Source organism: Pteronotus mesoamericanus, unplaced genomic scaffold, assembly GCF_021234165.1.
Source record: "Pteronotus mesoamericanus isolate MK-2021 breed Mesoamerican mustached bat unplaced genomic scaffold, CSHL_Meso_final contig_27, whole genome shotgun sequence".
Classification (NCBI taxonomy): domain Eukaryota; kingdom Metazoa; phylum Chordata; class Mammalia; order Chiroptera; family Mormoopidae; genus Pteronotus; species Pteronotus mesoamericanus.
In genome coordinates, this window is record NW_026555115.1 from 5285343 (window position 1) to 5305411 (window position 20069).

At 40.6% G+C, this 20069-nt stretch overlaps 1 pseudogene; it reads left to right on the forward strand.

Annotated features, from left to right (window-relative positions):
* LOC129071626 (60S ribosomal protein L21-like) overlaps window positions 1-15482 on the forward strand; it is a 119558-nt pseudogene extending 104076 nt beyond the window's left edge.
* The last annotated feature ends 4587 nt before the right edge of the window (window positions 15483-20069 follow it).

Genomic DNA, 20069 nt, shown 5'->3' on the forward strand with positions numbered 1-20069 from the left:
TCCTCAAAACATAGGTCATTAGAAACACCAAATGTTAATGCTTTCCTTTTTCCTTTTACTTTTTTATAAAAGTCACCATCTCCTATCAGCAGAGAAAGTCATAGAAAGTTTGAGCATAGAGTCTCCACAGGATGTGAGAAACCAGGACAGTAAGAGATGCTTTTACAGCCAATTGGAAACACCCAAGGGTAAAGTCTTGTAAACTTCAAGCAGAATGATCCCTCAAAGTCATCATGACATGAGGTTTTTCTGTGAAGGTTTCTCTGATTTTTCCACATACAGCTACCCCTTCCTCATCCCCCTTTGCTCCCTGTGCTTGCTTTCTCCTAAGCACCTATTATACAGAATTGTGTTTATTTACACGTACACAGAACTTGACTAGAAACCCCTTAACAGCAGGGTCTATATCCGTCTTTTCCATATCTCTAGTAAACAACTGGCACTCAAGAAAATTATGTAATTAAATTAATGAACAAGTGAAACTTTGGCCATTTCATGGCTATATCATGGCCATTTCAAAAAACCTAAGTTCTACATCTAAATCATTACAAAAGACTTTAAATTCTCAAGGAAGCCCCTTGAAGAGATGCAAAGGGTAATTACATTGCAGACCTCATCGCTTGCCTGACTCTTCCAAAGGAAGGCCCAGCTGTCACAACAACCCCTGTACCCCTTCTTTCTCTCCCCAAGCTTCATCTTTGCCTGACTCTTCCAAAGGAAGGCCCAGCTGTCACAACAACCCCTCTACACCTTCTTTCTCTCCCCGAGCTTCATCTTTGCTCTCTCACAAGTCCAACCACCCTGCTGCCTTGTTTAGGCATTGTAGGAGTTGCCCTGATCCATCCCTAAGAAAAATCTATTTACCTTTGCTCAGCACCAATCCAAAGTTAAGCTAATACTTAGGTCAGCACAACAAAAACCCAGGCTTGGTAACCTCCAGAGAGCAAAGCATTCCTCCTCCCCAGAAACAGGCTTGAAGGAAGGCTATAAATAGTTCAACATTAATATTATTATTTTTTTGTCACAGAAAACAAATGAATTAATGATTTCCTGAGCTCTCTCTGGGGATGACCTCACTTGCCTCCTTCCCTTGATCTTTTCATCTGATTACCATTTCCTCCCTAGAGTCTTCCTTTCTTAGAGTCTCAACTGTCATCTATAAGTAATGGGCCATATTACACAGATTCTATTCCTGCAATAAACAGAGCTGGGAGAATATTTCCACCCCTACCCCCAAGTCTCCACAGGGTGCTCAAAGCCTGTGTGTCATCCCTGAGCAATTTTCATCAACTCGCTCAGAACTTGCCTGAGGAGAAGGGGGGCTGGAGCGGAACTGTCTCTTTAATGGGATTTTAATGTGATCTTCAGCAAACTAATCTTATTTAGATATCATAGGAAGCCATGTAATCTCATCTGGGCACTCTTATTTCCTACAGAAAAGCGAAAGCTTTGTAATTCATTTTCAGCAACAGGAACACTTTAATAAAATCTGCTTCCGAAGGTTAAATGATCAGACAAACAGTTGTAGCCTCAGGACCCTATATCCATCTCATTGATTAGGGCAAGCATGACAACAAAATGGTCACTACAAGGGTTGTTTAAATAAAAGCCATGCTAAGAGTTTATGTCACTGTCATATGCCTCTTTCTTTCCCCCGTTTGTTTTAGGAGAAACTTAAATGCTGAAGTAAGCCGTGCTAAAATAAGCTGGGGTATGAGAGTATCGGTTTCTTTACCAAAAATAATGATGCAATGGCCTGGGGAAATTCACATGTTGAAACCTAATCCCCAATATGATGGTAATTGGAGATGGAGCTTTTGGGAGGTGATTAGTTCAGAAGGGTGGAATTCTTATGAATGAAATTAAGGTTTTACATTAAAAAAAGAGACCCCAAAGAGCTCCCCTCCCTCTTCACAAGTGAGGACACAGCAAGATGACAGCCACCTATGAACTAGAAAGCAGACTCTCACCAGACACCAAATCTGTTGGCACCTTGATCATGGGCTTGCCAGCCTCCAGAAACATGAGAAATAAATTTCTGTTGTGTATAAGCCATCCAGTCTGCAGTGTTGTGTTTCAGCAGCCCAAATGGACTAAGACAATCTTTAATACAGCTCCTCTGCTTTATGTATGCATCCCCTACCCTAAAGTGTGAACTCCCTTCAAAATAGAGGCTATGCTTGTCCATCTATCTTGCCCTGGGCACCTAGCACAGGACCTGATACCATAGTAAATGTTGTTTAATAAAGATTTGTGCTGAATAAATTTTTGTTGAGCAAAAGGATGACTTCTTGTGTTGTGCATAAAGGCTAAATGTCATTAGACATTTAGACGTTAGACTTATTAGACATTACCTTCTTTAATTTTCACACACATGCACACAAACCATGAAGTAGCTCTTCATGGCCTCTGTGTTTTAGTTGGTTAAAGCATTGTGCTGCAAACCAGAAGGTTGAAGATATGATTCCTGATCAGGGCACATACCTAGGCTGTGGGTTTGGTCCACAGTCAGAGTGCATGCAAGAGGCAACCAATCAATGTTTCTCTCTCACGTTGATGTTTCTCTCCTTCTCTCCCTACCTCCCGCCCCCTCCCTCTCTCTAAAATCAATAAACATGTACTCTGGTGAGGGTGAAAAACATCATGAAGTGTCCTTTCTTTTGTAGAGATTAACAAAACTAAAGCTCAGAAATTATGATTTGTACAACACACATCTTGTGAATGGCTGCTTGGAATTTAAACTCTGGCTTAAATTCTCTGATGCCAAAGTCAAGCTTTCTTCACTTTATCATGATTCATCACCAGTTTTTATATAATCTATTATTAGAATTGATATTAATTGACTCAAATCATGAGCTATTGGTTTTGTTAAAAAAAATTAATTCTTAAACTCTCTTGATTAGATGCTATAAAGTCAACATAATACTCATTAAGATAGCATTCATTTCCTAAAGAATTAAATCAGTCATTTCTACTGAGGTGTCTTCTCCCTAGAACTTTATTTCCATTCTTCTAAGGAGAGTTTTTCCTTAATAAAGGGTATACCTGTGTGGGACAAGGAGGACCCACCTACCATCCATATATATGGTAAAATTTGAAGGAAAATTATACTTGTTATTAAAATATCCCTACCTACCACACTGGCTTAGCTCATGTCCCTGGGAACAGAATCTGAGGTGAAGATTTGTATGTAGTATGTTGAAAACCAACATCTGTAAGAAGATGGGTTGGGCACAGGGAATAGCTGAATTATGATGCAGTCTCCAGAGAGGCATTGGCTGATTGTACAGGGAGCTCTGGAACTATAAATTCCTTCAGAATTGTCCCCAGTTGAGGTAACAAAGTTAGAAGCTTGTACCTCAGCATCAACCAATATTAGATACAAGCAGCACCACATAAGGGGCATGAGCTTAATTGAGGCAGTTCCAAAAATGTCAGGAGAAGAACACAGCTTAGAACCACCAACAGCCAACATTCTAAGCAGCTGAAGAATGAGTATGTCCATCGTGAACAGAGTGTGGGATCTGGTTAGTATAGCTTCCACTAAATCACTATGTCTGGATATACTTCTTTTAAGTTCACCCCACTTGGGAATAACTCCTCCAGGTTCAGATTGGTCCTGTTTCCTGGGAAGGAATGTTTGCATGATGAATCATACTCCTGCTTCTCTACCTGCTCTCAAGGCCACAGGTAATGTTCATTGTCCCTCTTTCCACTATTCATCCTAGATTTTCATCTTCATTCATTAGCTCATCTTTGGTCTAGGTGGCTTACCTACTGGAACAACTGAGAACCTCAGTCTGAGAGGTCTCAACACCTAGTCATTATGTCCTTCTCAGGCTCCCAAGAGATCACTAAGGGGTGCCCCATGGGGTAACCTGGGTGACATGTACTTTCTCATGTCCCACTTATGGAACAGCAGCCCTGCCTCCTTGACCAACAGACAATGATCCCTGACTGATAATGATTCTTTGACTTGCCTGTTGGTTTCTTAACATGAGTAGCCCAAAGTACGTAGGTAGCAACTTTATTTTTTTTTAATTTATTTACTTTTTAAATACATTTGTCTCTGCCTCCCCCCCTACCACTTTCCCTTGCTCCCTCCCTCCTTCCCTCCTTCAGCTCTTCCCCTTTGGTTTTGTCCATGAGTCCTTGCTATATGTTCCTTGACTTTCCCCTTCCCTCCCCTTTCCCTGCCCCCTCTTCCCTCTTGTCTCTGTTGATTTAATTTCCTTTCAGTGTTGCTGCTCATATTTTCCTTGCATCTTTCCATTGTTGGTTAGGTTCCACGTATAGGTGAGATCATATGGTATTTGTCTTTCGCCCCCTGGCTTATTTCGCTTAGCATAATGCTCTCCAGTTCCATCCATGCTGTCGCGAAGTTTAATAGTTCTTTTTTTCTTTCTGCTGCGTAGTATTCCATTGTGTATATGTATCATCACTTTTTGATCCAATCATCTACTGATGGGCATTTAGGTTGCTTCCAACACTTGGCTATTGTAAATTGTTCTGCTATGAACATTGGGGTGCATAGGTTCTTTTGTATTGGCGTTTTGGTGTTCTTAGGGTATAGTCCCAGCAGGGGAATCCCTGGATCAAAAGGCAGTTCCATTTTCAGCTTTTTGAGGAAATTCCACACTGCTTTCCACAGTGGCTGCACCAGTCTGCATTCCCACCAACAGTGTCCTAGGGTTCCCTTTTCTCCACAGTCTTGCCAGCACCTGTTGTTTGTTGATCTGTTTATGATGGCCATTCTGGCCGGTGTGAGGTGGTACCTCATGGTGGTTTTGATCTGCATTTCTCTGATGGCTAGTGATGCAGAGCATCCTTTCAAATGCCTCTGGGCCCTCTGTATCTCCTCCTTAGAAAAGCATCCGCCCAGGTCCTTTGCCCATTTTTTTATTGAATCGTTTGTCTTCTTGGAGTGGAGTTGAGTGAGTTCTTTATATATCTTGGAGATCAAACCTCTATCTGATGTATCATTAGTGAATATATTTTCCCATGTGGTTGGCTCCCTTTTCATTTTGCTGATGTTTTCTTTAGCCATTCAGAAGCTTCTTATTTTGATGAGGTACCACTTGTTTATTCTTTCCTTTATGTCCCTTGCTTTAGGAGACATATCAGTGAAAAAATTGCTGCGTGGGATATCTGAGAATTTCCTGCCAATGTTCTCCTATAGGACTTTGAGGGTGTTTCGACTTATATTTAAGTCTTTTATCCATCTTGAGTTTCTTTTTGTGTATGGTGTCAGCTGATGATCCAATTTCAATTTTTTGCATGTAGCTGTCCAGCTCTCCCAACACCATTTGTTGAAGAGGCTATTATTGCTCCATTTTATGCTTCTGCCCCCTTTGTCAAATATTAGATGCCCATAGAGACCTGAGCTTATTTCTGGGCTTTCTATTCTGTTCCACTTGTCTATGGGTCTGTTCTTGTGCCAGTACCAGATTGTTTTGAGTATAGTGGCTTTGTAGTAGAGTTTGATGTCCGGTATTGTGATCCCTCCTACTTTGTGTTTCTTTCACAAAACTGCTGGGGCTATTCAGGGTCGTTTATTGTTCCATATAAATTTTTGAAATGTCTGTTCTATTTCTGTGAAATACGTCATTGGTATCTTAATAGGGATTGCGTTGAATCTATAAATTGCTTTGGGTAGTATGGACATTTTGAGGATATTAATTCTTCCAATCCATGAGCATGGTATATGCTTCCATTTATTAGTGTCTTCTTTAATTTCTTTTTTCAATGTCGTATAGTTTTCTGCATACAGGTCTTTTGTGTGTTTGGTTAAATTTATGCCTAGGTACTTTATTTTTTTTTTTTCTTGCTATATCGAATGGTATTTTTTTTTCTGATTTCTTCTTCTTCTATTGCATTGCTGGTGTACAAAAACGCCTTTGATTTCTGCATGTTGACTCTGTATCCTGCTGTTTTGCCAAATTCACTTATTAGGTTGAGGTGTTTTTTGGTAGAGTCTACAGGGTTCTCTACGTACACTATCATGTCATCTGCAAACAATGATAGTTTTACTTCCTCCTTTCCTATTTGGATGCCTTTTATCTCTTTCTCTTGTCTGACCGCTGTGGCTAGGACTTCCAATACAATGTTGAAAAGAAGCGGTGGGAGCGGACATCCTTGTCGTATTCCCGATCTTAGTGGGAAAGCTTCCAGTTTTTGCCCGTTGAGTATGATATTGGCTGTAGGTTTTTCATATATGGCCTTTATTACGTTGAGGAATGCCCCATTTATTCCCATTTTGCTGAGTGTTTTGATCATAAATGGGTGCTGTACCTTATCGAATGCTTTTTCTGCGTCTATCAAGATGATCATGTGGTTTTTGTCTTTTCTTTTATTGATGTGATGTATCACGTTTACTGATTTGCGTATATTGAACCATCCCTGCATCCCTGGGATGAATCCCACTTGATTGTGGTGGATAATCTTTTTAATGTATTGCTGGATGCGGTTTGACAATATTTTGTTGAGGATTTTAGCATCTATGTTCATCAGCAAAATTGGCCTGTAATTTTCTTTCTTTGTAGGGTCTTTATCTGGTTTTGAGATCAGGGTGATGCTGGCCTCATAGAAGGAGTCTGGGAGTTTTCCCTCCTCTTGGATTTTTTGGAATAGTCTGAGAAGGTCAGGGGTTAGCTCTTTCTTAAATGTTTTATAAAATTCTCCTGTGAAACCATCTGGCCCTGGGCTTTCGTGTGCTGGGAGTTTCTTGATTACTGCTTCAATTTCCCCAACTGTTCTCGGTCTGTTCAAGCTTTCTGTTTCTTCCTCCTTCAGTGTGGGAAGATTATACTATTCCAAAAATTTGTCCATTTCATCAAGATTTTCAAATTTCCTGGCATATAATTGTTCATAATAGTTTCTGATGATCATTTGTATTTCTGTGGTATTAGTTGTTATTTCTCCTCTTTCGTTTCTGATATTATTAATTTGGGTCCTCTCCCTTTTTTTCTTGATGAGTCTGCTTAAAGGCTTGTCAACTTTATTAATCTTTTCAAAGAACCAGCTTCTGGAATGGTTGATCCTCTGAATTGTTCTTTTTGTCTCTATGTCATTCAGTTCTGCTCTAATCTTGACTATTTCCTTCCTTCTACTTGCTCTGGGATTTATTTCTTGTTGTTTCTCCAGTTCTTCAAGTTGTAGTGTTAGGTCTTTTATTTGAAATGTTTCTATCTTTTTTAGGTAAGCCTCTTTCGCTATGAACTTGCCTCTCAGGACCACCTTTGCTGTGTCCCATAGGTTTTGGACTGTTGTGTGTTCATTTTCATTTGTTTCCAGAAATTTTTTGATTTCTTCTCTTGTCTCATTATTGACTCATTCATTGTTTCATAGTGTACTGTTCAGTCTCCATGAGTTTGACAGTTTTTGAAGTTTCTCTTTGAGGTTGATTTCGAGTTTCAAGGCCTTGTGGTCCGAGAAAAAGTTTGGTATTATTTCAATTGTCCTGAATTTGCTGAGGCTTGCTTTGTGTCCTATCATGTGGTCTATCTTTGAAAAACTGCCATGAGCATTTGAAAAGAATGTGTATTTTTCTTCTTTGGGATGTAAGGTTCTATATATGTCAGTTAAGTCTCTTTGATTCAGTGTGTCATTCAGCACCACAATATGTTTATTAATGTTTTGTTTGGAAGATCTGTCCATTTTTGACAGTGGGTATTGAAATCCCCTACTATCAGTGTGTTGCTGTCTATATCTTTTTTGAAGTCATCCAACAATTTCCTTATAAACTTGGGGGCTCCTATATTGGGAGCATATAAGTTTACAATGTTGATGTCTTCTTGATAGATTCTTCCTTTAAGTATTATAAAGTGCCCCTCTGGGTGTCTCTTTAAGGCCTTTGTTTTGAAATCTACTTTGTCTGATACAAGTATGAGAACCCCGGCCTTTTTCTCATGCCCATTTGCTTGGAATATTTTTTTCCATCCCTTTACTTTCAATCTGTGTAGGTCTCTTGCTCTGAGGTGGGTCTCTTGTAGGCAGCATATGTGTGGGTCATGTTTTCTTATCCATTCAGCTATGTATTTTGATTGGGGCATTTAGTCCATTCACATTGAGAGATATTACTGATAGACACTTACTCATCTTTTCTCTTTGTACCTGTGTTCCTCTCTCTCTCATTCTTTTCCTTCATCTGCTTAAACCAGTCCCCTTAGCATAGCTTGGAGTGCTGGTTTGGTAGAGATGTATTCTTTTAGCTTTCTTTTGTCTGGGAAACTCCGTATTTCTCCTTCTATTTTAATGGAGAGCCTAGCTGGGTAGAGCAGCCTTGGCTGTAGACCCTTGCTTTTAATGGCTTGGAATATTTGTTGCCATTCCCTTCTGGCTCGTAGTGTTTCTGTTGAGAAGTCAGCTCCTAGGCGTATCAGGGCCCCCTTGTATATTACTTTCTCCTTCTCCCTTGCTGCCTTGAGGATTCTCTCTTTGTCTTTGACATTTGCCATTTTAATGATGATGTGTCTTGGAGTGGACCTCCTTGAGTCCCTCTTGAGTGGGGTCCTCTGTGCCTCCTGGATCCATGAGAGCCTTTCTCTTTTCAAATTAGGGAAATTTTCCATCATTACTTCTTCGAGGAGGTTCTCTATCTCTTGCTCCTCTTCTTCTCCTTCTGGTATCCCTATTATACAGATATTATTGCATTTCAGGTTGTCCTGCATTTCCCTAAATGCCTCTTCATTCTTTTTGAGCCATTTTTCCATTTCTTGTTCTTTCTGGGAGCTTTTTTCTACCTTCTCCTCCATCTCACTGATTCGATCCTCGGCTTCATCCAGCCTGCTTTGGATTCCTTCTACTGTGTTCTTCAATTCAGAAATGGTATTCTTCATATCCTCTTGTGTCTTCTTGATAGTTTCTATGTCCTTTTCCAGGCTGATATAGTTTGCTGTAAGATCCTGATAGTTTCTCTGCAGTTTCTCATAGTTCTCTTTGAGCTGGCTGAGCTCATTGAGCTTTCTTAGAACCATTGTTTTGAATTCCATATCTGATAGTTCCCTCTGTTTCATTTAGCTCTCACTGTGGGGAGTCCCCTTTTCCACTCGTTTGAGGGGAACTTCTTTTTCCTCCCATTTTTGTGAGAGTCTGTTAAGTATTTTTGTCTTTTACTTTTCTTTCTGAGTTTGCCTCTAATGATGTCAGTTGTTCACCCTATAGGGCCTTGGGTTGTTTGTTTGAGCCTTTCAGGAGTCTAATGCCTGTGTCTGACTCCTGCTTGGAGCTGCTCTGTGACCCCTTCGGTCAGGGCTGGGCAATTTTTTGGGATCTCTCTGCGCTCTCACGCGGGTTCCTTGAGCGCGTTCCCAGCGCGGCAGGGTCCCCCGCCTGCCTGGGCTCGCATGTGTTTGATCCAGACCAGGGGGCTTATTCGCGACCTCGCGTACTCATCTGGCCCCCCTTGGCATGCGAGCTTCGTGGCACTGGTCAGTTTAGGGTCTTCTATTGTGTATTTTCCCCACTTTTGGTTCTTTGGGTGCGTTGCTTGCCCTCGCCAAACGGGGACTATGGAAATGGGAGGATATCAGCTCTAGGACTCTCCGGTTAATCCTATTTCTGGTCTCTCCTCCAGGGACTCTGGGTAGCTCTACTAATTTTGTGGGCTGCTCCGCAATGGCGGCGGGCAGGTCAATTTATGCCTTCCCTTGCTGCTCTGCACACTCCCTCACAGGCCGTATGGGTGCCAGTCTGTGTGAGGCCTTGCCAGCCGATGCAAGCGTTCGCCAGCCCGCGTGGGTCACACACACGCTCGCCAACTCTCGCCGGTCACTCAGTGCAAGTGTGCGCGCCTGCTCTGGGTGTTTTTGGGGTATCTATGTGTGCTTTTCGGCTTTGACTCTTTGGGGGTGTGGCCTCTTCCCGCGCAATGGAGACTTCGGCAAGGAGAAGGAGACGGCACTCCCCAGTTCCTCCTCCCGTTCTTTCCCCAATGCCTCCGTTTCTAGTCTCCCCTCAGGGGTCTCTGGGCAGTTCTGTGATTCCTTCAGCCAAGGAACCACCCCCTGTGCGGACTGCGTTTGAATCGCAGGCAGTCTGGTTCATGTGTGCCCCGCGTCTGCCTCTTTGGGGTCGCACCTTTCCAGCCCACAATGGAGACTACAGAACGGGGAGGGAGTCAGGACTCCCTGGTTCCTCCTCCCGTTCTTTCCCCAATGCCTGTGTCTCCAGTCTCTCCTCAAGACTCTCCCATCCAGTCTGCACTCAGCCCCGCAGCTCACACGCGTACAAGCTGTGTGCAGAGCGCACAAAAGGCAGGTTAATTGATTCCCTTATGCCTGAGCGAGATGGTAGTTGCAGAGTGGGAAGTGCGTTATCACCCGGGCTCCACCGGCCGCCGCGTCAGTTCTCTTCACAAAGTTTTCCTCACCATTTTTTTCCCAGGCACCAGCCCACCCTGCTGCCACCTCTACCCAGAGATCAAGGAGGGTGGCTGCCGCTGCAACTTTTGCGTTTGCCCTTTAAATGTCTTTTTGCATCCCCAGCCACCTGTCTCTGGCAGAGAGCACCCCTAAGCTTTTTGGGGTTGCGTTTTGTCTGTATTTTCTTGGCTTTAGCTGCTGTAGTTTAGGGGTTCCTGTTTATGATACAGACCCCGTTCTTCTCAGGGGGAGCTAACTGGCCGTTTCAATGTCCCTCTGGTGCCAGTGCCTGTGGGCACCCAGCCCACCCTACCCTCTCGAGCCTCCACCGCAATTCTCACCCTTTGGGATGTGTGAGAGTAGAATCCACTGTCCACGGCACCGAGGCTCCTCTCCCACTATCGCTCCACTGCTTTCCAGGTGATTACTCCATTATTTAGTTGCAATTCCAGTTTGGTCTTGGGAGGAGATAAGCATGACTCCCATTCACTCCTCCGCCATCTTCTCTCTCCGGTAGGTAGCAACTTTAAATTAATTCTTAATGGGACTCTAAGTGTATCCTCTGCTGGAGGCATTCCTTCACTGGGAACCAAACCAATAGATGTATAGACTAAAATGAGTCAGGGAATAACACAGTCTCCAAATGGGTCAACATACATACTTCTAACCCTTGTTTTTCAGACCTATCTAATCTAAGAATTGCTCATTTAGAGTACAAATCCTCCAAGTTGATGGTTGGCTGCTCCTTTCAAAGGCCATTTCATCATTTTATCAAGCTGGCAGCTTCTGGATGGTATGCTATGTGATATGGCCAGAGGGCTCCACTGCCTTACTTCCTTTGCTGTAATGTGGGTCCCTTCATCTTGGATAATGTTATGCAGAATTCCTTGTCAAGTGATCACACATCATAAATACTTGGATATTAGTTCTGGCTGAAGCAATGCATATGGAGGAAGAAAAGCCACACTCACGATATATGTTGATCCCCCTCTAGACAAATCACTGCCCTTCTAGGGTGAAAAGACTCTGACATAATCAGTTTACCACAAAATTGTTGGTTGCTCTCCTCAAGTGATGGTGTTACAGAAGAGGCTCAGGATTTGTCTCTGTTGTAGGAACGCTGAACCCATGATAGCAGCAGAGTTAGATCAGCCTTGGAAAGGAAAATCCAATGTTACAGGCTCCATTCCTACCATCATGACACTCATTGGTGAGCCCATCATACCTGCACTAAAATGGCTAATGACAGAGTCTGGAGGACATGAACTTGCCAAGGCTGTTACTTTCTTTGGCTATTTAGTGCCTTTTCCATTGCAGATACTCGCTATGGACATTAACATGGCTTACAAAGATCACAGTGTGCCCACTCCCATAGGTCCATCCACATGCTTTCATGCTCCCAACCTTTCTGTCTTTCTCATTCCTGACCCTGGGCCAACTATCCAGGGTATTCACCAATGCCTATGAGTTTATATATGTTCTTACCTAGGGCCAATTCCATTTCCAAAGTGAATAATTGAGTGCAGCACCTAAACCTTTGCCTCTGAAAAGTTTCCCCAATGTTGTTTTCAGGGAAAGCTTTGAATTAGGCTGAAGTGTAGCATTAGTTCATTTTTAGCTTGCACCTCTTGCCCCTGGGACACCATGCTCTATTACCTAACTCTAGAACTATATGTAAGTTGTGCTCCCACCTACTATTCCAACCTTGCCACTCATTACAATTTTACCCACTTTGGTTCTGATTAAGTGTCACCACCCAGCCTGTATTATTTCAGGTTCTGATCATACCCACTGTCATCAGGGAACCCAGTTCTGTGACAACCCTTCTTATGATCACCCCACCCTGATCTCAGTGCTGCTGGTTCTCCTCTTCCCAGAGTTTTCCTCATTCCTTTGGTAAATGGAGTGTCCTCCAGGACCCCCTAAAAATTTGTCAGCTTTCCTCCTTTTCATAGTATATACATGCTAACATATCCACTTTTCTTGAGCCTTTTTATCCTTTCTTCTATTGTCTGCCACAGCGATTCTGGCATTTCTACTTCCCATCGCTTTCTCTAAGCTCCCATGAGTCATGCTGACAGCTTGTTAGCACAGCCTCACATAGTCCTTTTTTGTGTAACGGGAGAGTTAAATCTTGTATCACAGGAGAGTGCTCTCATTTTGATCAATTCTCCCTTATTTTATCCAACTTTATGTTTTATCACCTTGATTCAGCACCCTCAGGATCCAGCCTCATAAATGCTATCCAGCTCTGCAGGTATGTAATGGCTCAGTCCTGCAGGGCCTTTGGCACAGAGTCCTTTTTTACCCTCAACAGGCCCAGCACCTCAATGGACAAGTTATGTCATGATTGGACTCTATTGATCTGGTGGACAAGTCAGAGAGCCATTTCATCATGAGGCTGGCACATGGTCTTTTGCAGCAGAGCCCTCTGCATTGCCCCCAAGCAAGGGACAGAGCACTAGTGTTTCTAAGGAAGGACTGTGCCATTTCTGGAAGCCAGAGGGTGCCAGGAGAGGGATCATTTCAAGCTTCTTGAGTGCACTGACACCAGTGTCACTGTCCCAAGTGTCAAGTTCCCACTCTATCCAAACCAGGGTCCTAACTATGGTGTAGAAGACTTCCAGAGGCTTAGAATTTAACCTTCTCTGGAGTTCACTGCCCTGGGTCTCATCTCCAGCTTTGTCTGCTCTCCAGCTACAAAAGACATATTTTTTTATGCTATCACAGAGGCCTTCTCACTCTCACACTTTGACTTAAATTTATGATTAATCACCTTCAGCCTTTTGTGTCTTTCTCCAATGTATTAATAGCACATCTGCTTCTATATTCCTTAAATTCACTGCTCTCACTATACCATCCAAGCGTCTGGGATATTGCACCAGCTAGTACATTCCCTTCCACTGATATGCCATCCCAGTTTTAAGAATTATACCTACTGCACACCATGGAATCCTCTCAGCCAGACAGCCAATGGGTGATCTAGTTCCAAAATCCCATTTGAGAGACTGCTTCCTAGGACCACTTCAAATAGCAGCTGTGTAGGTCAAAGATTTGTATACAGCAGTTTTATTGAGGAGTGTGCCCAGCAACAAAACCTCTGAGGAAATGAGGGAAGCCAAATGAGCAAGAAGTGGAATTATAATGCATCAGTATGACAAACCTCAGCCAAGCCCAATGGGAACTCTGCTACTAAGAAAGTCATTCAGAGTTGTCCTCAAATATGGCAAAAGGGACTGGCCTTTGTACTCCTGTATTATTAGTCATTGAATGTGACTGGGGAATAAACTTTGGCAAGGCAGCCTCTGTGAGTCTCAGAAACAAATGCAGCTATTTGAGCCATTAGCAACCAACACTGAGCAGTTGGGGAAATGAGTCTTGATACAGAAGTGTGAACCTGGGCGTTGCACCACACCTTCCCTTCCATTAAGGTATTAAAGGATATTTTTTGAGTGCAAAAAATGATAAAATAGAGAGACTGGCTGATTTTTAACCATCAACACCTTGAAGCAAAGTGGTTTATGAGATTAAACCCAGTAAAGAGCAAGGAACTTTTGATGAAAATAGAAATCTGGCAAATTTTGATGAAGGCAGAAATGAGAAACATGGTGGGCCTTGCAGAATTGTCTGTAGTGTCCTACAGCTTGAAAAGTACTGTAGCCAAGAGATAGTATAAGAACTCAAGATCCCCAGAAAGGAAAAGGCAAGAAAGAATGAGAGAGAGGAAAAGTGAGAAAGAGAAGGGGAAAGCAAGCTGTCTAACATCACAAGCTTTAAGTCTTTTATCATATATTGTATATCCTCATTTCATTTGTGACAAAAAAAAAAAATCAAGATGAATGTCCATGAATTCAACCTCTCCTGGGGGAATTAAAGAAAAGAAAGTCCATGTTTCTTTCAGACAACTGTATCTGATTTCAGGGAGCCAAACTTACCCCAGATAAACAATTTTTAATTTTCAACGTGGTTATATGAGTTCTTCGTTCTTTCTTTCCATCTGTTAGTAAGTCTTTTTTGAGATCCCAGGAATGCCAGGCTAGCTAGCAGCACCAGGGATGCAGAGACAGAGCTGCTGCCTGCTAAGGGCCTCACAGCCTAGTAGGAAAAATTACATGTAAACAAATGAATCGCTAGAGTGGGTGGACACATAGAGCATCCTGAGAGCAGAGAGAAGCAGGAATTTGCATATCTGCACAGGGCAATTAGGGAGTGTCACTGGGCCACCTTGAACGTCACAGAACAGCTTTGCCACCTTCTATTTTATTTTCCAATCTGTTGCTTTGAGCCATGTTAAGAACAATGTTATCCTTTACTTTAAATGCCTCCTCTGATTCTTTATTCCTCACATGCAAACAAGAACTTCTGAAAAGTATAATAATCCTTGCCAAAAAGGAATACCTTCTACATAAAATTCTGATATAAATGGTTTGCTTTTGTGTACATTTCTACAATGACAATAATAATTTTGATGTAGTTCAACCCAAATTTCATATATTTCATGTTAGAAAAATGGTGGAGAGAGACTGGAAATATGAAATGAAAATTGAGGAAGGAAAAAAATATAGAAGGACTGCATGCCAGGCTCCAACTCCTTTTTGGCTAGAAACTCCATCTTCTAGAAATTCACCAAAAAGACTAACACAAAGGGAAAGAGGCAAGGCATCCGCTACCTGTTCTCTAGGCCTTTTAGAGAACATGGATCTGTCACTTTGGCCACATATATGTGTACCTACAAAAAAGGTGAGATTGTAGACATCAAGGAACTGGGCACTGTTCAAAAAGAAATGCCCCATGATTGTTCCCATGGCAACAGAGGACATGCCTACAATGTGACCCAGCATGTGATGGGCATTGTTGTGAACAAACAAGTTAAGGGAAAGATTCTTGCCAAGAGAATTATTGTATGTATTGAGCATATTAAGCACTCTGAGAGCCAAGATAGCTTCCTGAAATGTATGAAGGAAAATGATTAGAAAAAGAAGGAAGCCAAAGAGAAATGTACCTGGGTTCAACGGAAGCACCAGCTTGCTCCACCCAAAGAAGCACACTGTGTGTGTGAGAACCAGCAGAAAGGAGCCTGGGTTGCTGGAGCCCACTCCCTATAAAGTCATAGCACGATAAGTGTGAAAAAATAAAAGACCTCTGGCCTGATAAAAAGAAAAAATATGTAGAAGCACTAGGCTAGAAATGTTTGTATTATTATAGCCTTGGGAAAAATCAGAAGAAATTAAATGTGAACCATAGAGTTTTACTTCTGCAGTTTGTAGATTGGCTGGAGTAAAAAATATACATCAGGACCTGAGCTAGATCCACATGTTCTACCATATTTGAATGCATTCTGAAAGGAAACTTGAGAAAAGCTCTGAGAAAATTTGTAAATATATTACTCAAAAAATGAGATTTCTCTGTCAGAAGCAAACCAATCACCTATAAGTAACAGAAATTGGGCCACAATAATTTTAACAGGGGTTTCTTTTTCTCTTAGCATATGGGCTTAAAACAACTGCAATAGTTCTGCCCACAGGGCCACACAGCAGAAGAGTAAAGGGCCCTTCTATCCAACCATTGCTTTTTAAGAGAAAAGCATATGATTCCCCAGAAGTGTCCATTCCATGTAAGAATTCTGTGTAAGTTTGTCACCAGAAGTGCATCCCACAGCCATCATAGCTACAAAGAATATTTGGATAAAAGAATATTTCAATGTCCAGCCTCTATATTAAAAAAAGCTATGGGAAAATGGGATAGATAATGGGTTCAGGAGACCCAATTAACAATATTAACCACAGTTTTGATGGGTGAAGTTAAGACATACAGGGTGAAATTTTGAGAAACATCTATTCAACCACAGTCAGCTTTGGTGTTAAAAGGTTATAAAATGTTTTCTATTTCAAACATTCAAGTTATTGAACACCTCTGGGAACAGAGTAGAATTTTAGAGTATGAAATTTGTAGAGAAAACACACATAAGGAAACATTTACAATTTTATGGATATATACATTTCCCCTAGAACAAAAATTAAGTTAGGTTCATGATAAAATTTCCAAAGAAGAGGGAGGGTCCTAAAAATATTTATATAGAAAAAATGGAAAGCAAATGGAATTTATAGTACATTATCAAGTAATGTCACTTATACAAGAATTTCTGTCTGGTCATTTAACCCTATCTTAACTGAAGCCTGTGGGTATTAACTTTAAGCCTTATAAGGCATACATATTGTGTTACAGTTAGAATTTAACTACAAATACAATGTTTTAATTGTAAGAAGAATGATTGGCTTTTAACAATACACATTGAAAGAACTGATGAATAAACAGGTACCTAGGCTACCCCAATGCCTGTATGCTATTCCTGGTGAGAGCCACAACCACACTCGGGTTGCCCCACAAATGTAAAACTCCCTCCAGGATGTTCCAGGAAGTTCTCCCCATTATGTTCTTCAGGACAGCCTGATATGACAAGAGTCATTCTCTGGACTTTGCAATTGCAGTCACATCTGCTAGAATTTGCAGCCAGATCTACTATTTTTCTCTGAATGAATAAGGATGACTGCCCCATAGCTACTCGGGGTTTCATGGAGGCCTACATGGTGCCAACCTGTTTCCTCCATCATCAGGGTTTTCCATACACTGTCTAAACTTGTGAGAGTTATAATACCCGCATTTGCCTGGACCAGAGGCCCCATTTTCTTCCCTTATCTACCTTTATGGAGGTGAAAGCAAAATTAAAGCTTTCTTTTGTTTACTGAGTAATGTCTCCCCACACTTTGTTTAAAGCACTTGATTCTTATACTCTCTGTGCATAAGAACCGATTTTTGTATGTTTTGATTTTACCTTGGCCGATACATAGTCTTACCAAACATGACTAGATACACAACCTAGTATGTTAACAATATCCAAACTGGTGTGCATCTTATTCAATAAAGCAAGTCCACTGGTCATGCACTTGGGTGTCACAGCAGCATCAAATCATTGACGGTTTATACATACTCTCAAATTCTGTACTCATCTTGTGTGAACAAAGAGTTCACACAATGTTCCACAGACTCATTTTGAGTAGCACTGGTTTAGAAACAAGGAACCTATTCTTAGTTTCTCTTTGGAAACGACATTTAGTCCCTAATCAAATCATAATCATCATCATCATCATCATCGGCATTATCTTAACTTTGGCTGCTGGATTTATTTTTCATTTTATGAGCACTAAAATATTTATGAAGCTTTCCTCTTATGACAAAACTCTTAAAATTCCTAAGTCCTCCAGCTCCTAATTCTCTTACTTGAGTATAACTTTTCAAGGTGATGAAAGAATCCTCTAGCTTTATCTACGCAGAGAACATTCTAGAATCACAAATAACCACAATAGGCTTCCCTATTAGCTAACTGCTTCCAAAGGAGAAAAAAATCTTGACATTAGACAACATGTTGATATAAACCAAAGGCTGTTTGCATATTATGGGTGTAAGAATCAAATCACATAGCTGTAAAAAGCATTCTAATACATGTTCTGTGAATAATTCGTTACTGAAAATCCATTAACAGCATAAGTAGAGATGAATAATGCTGAAGTGAACTGACCAGGTATGCCAAAATAAGGATGTAAAATGCATTCTAAAAGAGAGGTAAAATGTTTCCTGTAAAGCCGTCCAATTTTTTCCTCCCCTCTAAGAAAAGAAATTGAAGATAATTTAAATTGTTCTGAAACAAATCTGTTGACAAGGATAATAACAAGATGAATGAAAGTAGAGAAAGAAATCTTTGGCATAACAACAGGAGCTTAACAAAAGAAGTGTGAATTTGCAGGCTGCAAACATTCAATATATTTCAGAGGCAATTTCAACCAGGACTCAAATATTAGTATAAACAAAGTGAAATGCTGATGTTGCAAAACAAGCTAAGGAAGAGGAATGGACAAGAACAATAGTGTCACATTACCAAAATTAGAATTCATTTAGAAAGATATTGAGCTAAAATTTGTTTTCCTTCCAAAGTGCCTGATATAATTAGAATGAGGGCATGTTTGCCATGATTGTTCTCTAGTGCTTTGATCTAGAGAGGAAAAGATGCTGGATAGAACTGCAAATTGTGCATTAGGGAAGTGACTTTCATACTGCCATGCTGATTTCAATTTCTTCTGTGAGATGCACCATTCTGAGGATCTGATTTTCACATCATAATATGAATATTCAAAATGCTAGTTTACATATCACATATGGTTTGGATTTGAATGATTTATCCCCAGACTAGAAGGATTTCTCTCCAGCAAATCTGTGTGTTGTTTTAGAAATTTGCACTTAAAAAAAATTTACAAAGAATTTTTTAAGCCACCCAGGAAAAAAATCTGAGCTAGATGCGAGCTAGACATTTTCCATTTCTTTCCATTTCTTTCCATTTCTTATGGAAAGTCTTAGGTAACTATCTGCTGTTCAGAGGTTTGATCTTCTTCTTTTTCTGTCATATTTTTAAAATAGTTAAACTATTTTTTTCCAAATTTTGGACACTAATTCACTTAAACACCAAAATCATTAAAAGAAAAGTAAAACTCAGATGTTGAAATTAGAATTTAAAGATGAAACATCATAGACAATGAAATAAAGTAAAAATGTCAAAAACCATTAGTACAGAATCTATGGGAAGAATATAATGTTATTAAAATTATGCTAAATACTCAGTTTATTAATAGGAATGCACAGGACATGAGAGATTTTAGTTAACTTAAATTTTTTAGATAATTGAAACTATCCCTAAAAATCTGTTCCCTTTCTTTGTGTTTATCTTTTTCAATATATTTTATTGATCATGCTATTAGAGTTGTCCCACTTTTTCCCCTTTTGTCCACCTCCACCCAGTACCTCCCCATTCCCTCAGGCAATCCACCCCCTTAGTTCATGTCCATGGATCATGCATATAGGTCCTTTGGCTACTCCATTTCCTACACTGTTCTTAAAATCTCCATCTATTCTGTACCTACCAATTTGTACGTCTTAATCTCCGCACCTTTTCCCCCATTTTCCCCCTTCCCCCTTCCAACTGATAACCCTCCAAATGATCTCCATATCTATGAGTCTGTTTCTGTTCTGCTTGTTTGCCTATTTGTTTTTTAGATTCAGTTGTTGATAGTTGTGAATTTATTGCCATTTTAATGTTCAGAGGTTTGATCTTCTTCTTTTTCTTAAATGAGTCCTTTTAACATTTCATATAATAATGGCTTGGTGCTGATTAACTCCTTTAGTTTTACCTTGTCTGGGAAGCACTTTGTCTGCCCTTCAATTCTAAATGATGGCTTTGCTGAATAGAGTAATCTAGGCTGTAAGTCCTTTCTTATTATCATTTTGAATACTTCTTGCTAGTCCCTTCTAGCTGAGAAATCAGCTGATATTCTTATGGAAAGTCCTTTTTAGGTAACTATCTGCTTTTCTCCTGTTGCTTTTAAAGTGCTATCTTTATATTTAACCTTTGGAATTTTAATTATGTTATGTCTTTGTGTGGTCCTCTTTGTGTCTTTCTTGTTTGGGACTCTTTCTGCTTCCTGAACTTGTATGTCGATTTCCTTCACCAAATTAGAAAAGTTTTCTTTCACTATTTTTTTCAAATAAGTTTTTAATTTCTTGCTCTTTTTCTTCTCTTTCTGGCACCTTTATGATTCCAATGTTGGTATGTTTGAAGTTGTCCCAGAGGTTCCTTAATTTATCCTTATTATTTTGGATTCT